The sequence below is a fragment of the Sorex araneus genome, chromosome 6 (assembly GCF_027595985.1).
Source record: "Sorex araneus isolate mSorAra2 chromosome 6, mSorAra2.pri, whole genome shotgun sequence".
Taxonomy (NCBI): domain Eukaryota; kingdom Metazoa; phylum Chordata; class Mammalia; order Eulipotyphla; family Soricidae; genus Sorex; species Sorex araneus.
Window position 1 is genome coordinate 162,329,025 of NC_073307.1, and position 6,575 is coordinate 162,335,599.

Consider the following 6,575-nt stretch of genomic DNA (forward strand, 5'->3'; position numbering starts at 1 on the left):
AGGGAGGGAGGGAGGGAGGGAGAGGAGGGTCTGGGCATGGGGTGAGGTGCTGCAAGGAAACCCACACTCAGCCCCCAAACTGCCCGCCCTGAGCAGGACAAACCTCCAAGGTCAGGACCGAAGTCTGGACGCGGCCCACAAACACTTTCCCCATCCCGCACCCATGGACGGTCCCAGCCACCGGCAGGCCTATACCCAGGGGCAGTTGCTGCCAGTTAAGAGGTTTATCCAGGTACCAATAGTGTGGAAAGACCCCCCCAAAGCATCTTGGTCTCAGGGGGACTTGTGGTTATCGGGTTGGGAAGACGAAGCGGCAAAGGCAGACATGGGAGGTGGGGGAGGGCGGGAGCCACGAACTCAGATTCAGGACGCAGGTCACGACGACGACAATGATGATGATGATGATGATGATGATGATGATGATGATGATGATGATGATGATGATGATGATGGCGGTTTGAGAAATCCCAGGCCCGGCCTGCCCTTATGAAGCACAGCTGACCTCAGTGCAGTGCTGCCCCTCAACCCAAGGCCATCGGGAGGGACACCCGTGCTTGGTTCTTTCCATCGGGAAAGGGCACCTGTTGCTCCTAAGCGCACAGGCCATGGGGATGTTTCTTAGCCCTGGTTTAGGGCTGAGCCGAGGGTGAAGGTATGAAAGGAGTGACAGCTCTGTGGGGATGGATGGGGTCTCTGGTGCCTGTGTAGGGGCACCCCACACAGGAGGAGAGCCGCCTGCTGCCCCGGAAGTCAGGAGAGCCCAGGCCCCTCACCCCCTCTGGCCCAACCCCCAGAGACACACACCCGGCCCCAGTGGAAACCCAACTCAGTCCTGCCTGGTGTGGAGGGAGATGTAGGCCCAGCTGACTCGCCACCAGCCCCAAGTCTCTCTCCTCTGACACCCCCACCAGAGAGCCCCCCACAGCAGAGACCCCTTCACAGATGTCCCACCCTACAGCTGTCACAGCTGCCAGGGACCTGCCCCTGGTGATCAGGCTGAGGCAGGGTCTCCTGGAGGGTTAAGACAGTGAGATGGAAATAAGAGACAGAGCAGGGTGGGGGCGATGGCCTTGGACGGTTCCGACTGCCTCTCACTCTCCACATGCAGAGCTTCAAACAGTGCTTATTAGGTACAGGGCTGAGTCCTCCAGGGAATCGCTCGTCCCTCCTAGTCATGTTCCAAGAGCAACTGCCCCGGTCTGCCTTTGCCCTCATCTAATCTCTCCTCAACCAGAAAAGGACCCGCCCTGCCGCCGTGACAAGAGCGTCCTCCCCCCCACCCCCCCAGTGACCGGCATCTAAACTGGGGGAGACCCGGTAGGTCCCAGCATCAGGCCTTTGGTTGGAAATGTCTGAAATTATTCCAGACCAGGCAGTGTGGGGAAACAATAAGAAACACACAACGGGGAACAAGAAACACAAAGGACAGTGACAAGAACAGAAAACCCAAAGGGTAAACTCAGAACTGCTGAGAGATGGAATCCATCTGGGATATCGCAGTGAGCGGGTCCTAGAGCCCCCTGAAGTCCCTTCACCCCCTCCAGGGGACGCGGAAGTGCTGACCCCAAACAGCCCGGTTTAGAGCCTGTTCCTGAGCAGGAGCAGAGCAGCTGAGGGGGGACCCCAGGGTGTAGGAAGCAAGAAGGAGGCACAGTTTTGTGGGGGGGCCAGGGCCGCTCTCCTGACTGTACCCCTTGGATCATCTTTCTGGGACCCTCCCAGTGTGGAGGGGGGGTCCTCCCTGAGCCGCCATCCTGCTCCGCCCAGGCCAAGCAGCTCTGGCACCGTCACTCCTAGGAACGTCCCCACAGTCCCCACTAGCTGAACTGCCAGATGGGGGCCGGGTGTCTGTGGGGTCTCAGGCAGTGCCCCTGGCCCAGGATGTGGTGCCGTGCAGACCCTGAGGTTGCAGGGACGATGGTGTCTGAGGCCCTAAGGCCACCCCAGAGCTGCTCTGATGCCTATGAGACACGGCTGGAGCCACGGCCAACCCACTGGTGACCCTGCACACAGCCGCGCCTCACCTGGACACTCTCTTCCGCCAGTCTAACGGCACAGTTTCCTGGACACTTACCGCTGTCCTGCCTCCGAGTCACCTGCTGCTCCGGGTCCCGCGTCTAAGTGCAGCGCACTCTGTTTCACTTTCACAAAAGTTTCACTTTCTCTTTGACCCTCCCAGGCATGTGAACATTTTAAATTCTGCATCAAGGGGTTCCTGTCAAAGCTGCCATTTCTTTGTCCAATAGAGGCAAGCCACACTCTACGGGCACCTGGACGCTGAAATGAGCCAGAGAGAGGAGACATGGGACAGCGGGTCCTGAGTGGAAGATGTGGTGGTGGTCGAGGTCAGGGCAGAGGCTAGAGTCACCCCGTCTGGGGGCTGGACACAGTCCAGGGGGGACAGCACTTGACTCAGATGTGGCCGACCCAGTTCCACCCAGGCACTGTCTATGGTCCCCTGGGCACCACTAGGAGGGACCCCTGAGCCCAAAGCAGGAGAGCCCCAGCCCCGATCCCTCTACCCAATGTGCAGGGAGAGGAAGGGAGGGAGAGAAGGGGCAGGCAGGAGGGAGGGAGGGAGGGAGGGGACAGTGTGGGCAGGGGGGAGGTGCTTCAAGGAGCCCCACACTCAGCCCCCAAATGCCCGCCCTGAGCAGGACAAACCTCACAGGTCAGGGCCGATGTCTAGACAAGGCCTAGAGACACGTTCCCCATCCGACATCCCAGGACGGTCCCTGCCACCTGCAGGCTTATACCCAGGGGCAGTTACTGCCAGATAAGAGGTTTATCCTGGTGCCAGCAGCCTGCGAAGACCCCCCCGAAGCATCTTGGTCTTGGGATGGCTTGTGGTTATCGGGTTGGGGTGAAGAAGCAGCAAAGGCAGAATGGGGGGTGGGGGAGGGGTGGGAACTCACCCGGGAACTCAGATGCAGGACGCAGGTCACGACGATGATGATGATGATGATAATGATGATGATGATGATGATGATGATGATGATGATGATGATGATGATGATGATGATGGCGGTTTGAGAAATCGCTGGTCCGGCCTGTCATGTGTGAAGCTCAGCTGACCCCTGTGCAGTGCTTCCCCTCAGGCCATCAGGAGGGACACTCATACTTATTTCTTTCCATCAGGGACGGGCACCTGTTGCCCCTAAGCCCACAAGCCATGGGGACATTTCTTAGCCCTGGGGAAGGCTGAGCCGAGGGGGAAGGGGCGAAAGGAGAGACTGTCGGGAGTAGGAGGGCGTTCCTGGCCCCCGTGTACTTGCACCCACACTGGACCCAGAGTCACCTGCTACTTCGGAAGTCAGGCAGGAAGGCAGCACGTGTGAGAGGGGAGCATGTGGTGCGGGGGGCAGGAGAGGGAGGAGCTGAAGGTTCATGGGCTACGTGCAGTTACGGGGGAGCCATGGTACGAGGTGTCTAACTCTCTATGCAGACACAGAACCATCCGTTTCTCGACTGCACACAGTGACAGCATCCCACGTATCCAGTCCGGGCGCCAATCTATTCGGTTAGAAATGGTGACTCTGGTCAAGAACTGAGTGTTGAGAGTAGGTAAAGGGATACACATGATAACCTTTCAATGTCTGTATTGCAAACAGTAATGCTCTGAGGGAGAAGGGAGGGAGGGAGGGAGGGAGGAAGGGAAGGAGGGAGGGAGGGAGGGAGGGAGGGAGGGAGGAAAGGAGGGAGGGAGGGAGGAAGGGAGTGAGGGAGTGAGAGAGGGAGGGAGGGAGGGAGGGAGGGAGGGAGGGAGGGAGGGAGGGAGGGAGAGAGCGAAGTGCCTACCACAGAGGCAGGCTGTGGAGTAGGGGGGTGGCGGGAGGGAAACTGAGGACATGTACACTGGTGAAGGGACGGGTGTTGGAACAATATGAGAGAGAAAGAGAGAAAGAAAAGAAGAAAGAAAGCAGGGCCTGGAGAGCTAAAAATAAAAAATAAAAATAAAATAATTCTACAGAGTCAAGAAACAAAACAAAAAAAGAAAACAAGGAAGAAAGGAAGGACCATGATCAATCTTTAACTTTCTATCTCACAGTGATTGACTTAAAAATATTGTTTTAATCATCAATCCATAACAATTTTCAGGGAGCATCAGGCCCCCTGACGTCAGTCTGTCGCCGTTATCGGGGTGGCCGTGCGTCAGGGCTGGGCAGCGTTCTCACAGGCTGACCAGTCCAGCGGGCTCAGGGCTGTGTCAGCGGGAACTCCAGCAGCTCTGGGCCGAGGATTCAGCAGCTGGACCATCCAGGAGGCCAAAGACTATGGGCCCAGCAGCAATCCGGCAGGGCAGACCCCCTCACACCGCGCCTGCGGCCAGCTCGGACCCCAGACCCGGCCTGGCCCAGCCACATCAGGAGACACCTGCTCCGAGTCACCGTAGGCGGCCCCAGGGGGCTGAGGGGCTGAGCAGAGCCCGTCTCAGGGCAGAGAGAGCGTCACGTTCCCGCACTGCAGAGACAGGCAACACCCCGGCTGAGCACCATTCAGGCAAGTGAAGCGGGAAGGAGCAACACCGGCCCTGAGCACTCAGCCCAGGATGAAGGGAGCTGAATGGGGTGCGAATGATGACCTGCCTGGGGAGGTGGGGGACGGTCTCTGGGGGACACCGCCCTGACCTGCCTGGGTGGGGGCGGGGTGGGTCTCATCTCCAGGGGTCTGTGCTCCAGGGGTGAGTGTAAACAGTGCTTTGAGGTCTGGGGGCCCCTCTCAGCACCTGACGTGTCTTTCACCAACCTCCCTCCACACCCTCCTCCTCCTCCCCTGGTCCCTCCAGAATCGCCTCCTCTGGCCCTGAGGCCGCGCCTGGCCTCTAGTTCCCCAACCCAGAACATCTGTCTCTCCCTCATGGGACACCAGCTCCCGAGTCCCTCCTGCCGGTGACATCCTGATGAGGCTCTGTGAAGGTAGGGGCAGGACCCCCCACACCCTCTTTCTCCTCTGCTCCACCCCAAAGGGGCCAACAGGCCAGCACCCACCCGCACCTGAAACCACAGGGAACATTCTTCTCTGACACTGTGTCCCCAAGGCCATGAAGCCACAGTGACAGAGGCTGGGGGCTGATGGGAGATGAACTTGGCCCCTGCCCGAATAACAGACTGGAGGAGACGGGCAGGTGGGCAGGAGGTGAGAGAGAGAACGGGGAAAACAGACACGTGAACGCAGGAGATCAAGATCCCGGCTTGCCTCGGAGGTCACTCCGTGAGCCACCCAGAGGGAACCTGGCCCTTGTGAGCGAATCTCAGGACTGTCCCTGGCTCAGAGATGGAGAAGGACAGAGCCACCCGCGGGTCCTCGGAAGGGAAGGGCCCAGCTGGTGCGCCCTGGGTCCAGGCCTGAGCCCTGATGGCAGTGTCTGTGGAGGGTAAGGCTGGGGGGGGTGCGGGGGAGGGTCCCACTCTCTGCAAACGTCATTAAGATCTGGACCACCCCCACCCTGCACGGTGAGGCTGCACATCTCTGGGTGGGAGCAGGGAGAAGCCTGCACCTGCCCCAGGGCCCTTGTGGGCATCGTGCCTTCCAAAGGACAGCGGTCACCCTGACTCATGGACACGGCATCACTTCTCCAGACAGTCGAGATGCCCTGAGACGCAGACCCCCCAGGGGCTGGGCTGTTGTCACGCAAGGGGCCTGTGTGTGGAGCCCTTGATTGATGTCAAGGTGCCCACAGGCTCTCTGAGCACCTTGGAATGGATGAGGGGAGCTTCAGGTGCTCAGAGAGTCTGTAGACGCAGATTGGGGTCAGGACATGGTGTAGACTGGGGCTGGGACACTGTGTAGACAGGTCAGGACACGGTGTACACTGAGGTCGAGAAATGGTATAGTCTGTCGTCAGGACATGTTGTAGTCTGGGGCCAGAACACAGCATAGACTGGGGTCAGGACACAGTGTAGACTGGAGTCAGGACACAGTGTAGACTGGGGTCAGGACACTGTGTAGTCTGTGGTCGGAACACTGTGCAGACTGCGGTCAGGACATGATGTAGACTGGGGTCAGGACACAGTGTAGTCTGGGGTCAGGATATGGTATAGACTGGGATCAGGACACAGTGTAGACTGGGGTCAGGACACAGTGTAGACTGGGGTCAGGACACAGTGTAGTCTGTGGTCAGAACACTGTGTAGACTGGGGTGAGGACACAGTATAGACTGGGGTCGGGATATGGTATAGACTGGGGTCAGGACACAGTGTAGTCTGGGGTCAGGATATGGTATAGACTGGGATCAGGACACAGTGTAGACTGGGGTCAGGACACAGTGTAGACTGGGGTCAGGACACAGTGTAGTCTGGGGTCAGGACACAGTGTAGTCTGTGGTCAGAACACTGTGTAGACTGGGGTCAGGACACAGTGTAGACTGGGGTCAGGACACAGTGTAGTCTGTGGTCAGAACACTGTGCAGACTGGGGTCAGGACATAATGTAGACTGGGATAAGGACACAGTGTAGACTGGGGTCGGAACACAGTGTAGACTAGGGTCGGGACACGGTATAGACTGGGTTCAGGACACAGTGTAGACTGGGGTCAGAACACAGTGTAGACTGGGGTCAGGACAGTGTAGACTGGGA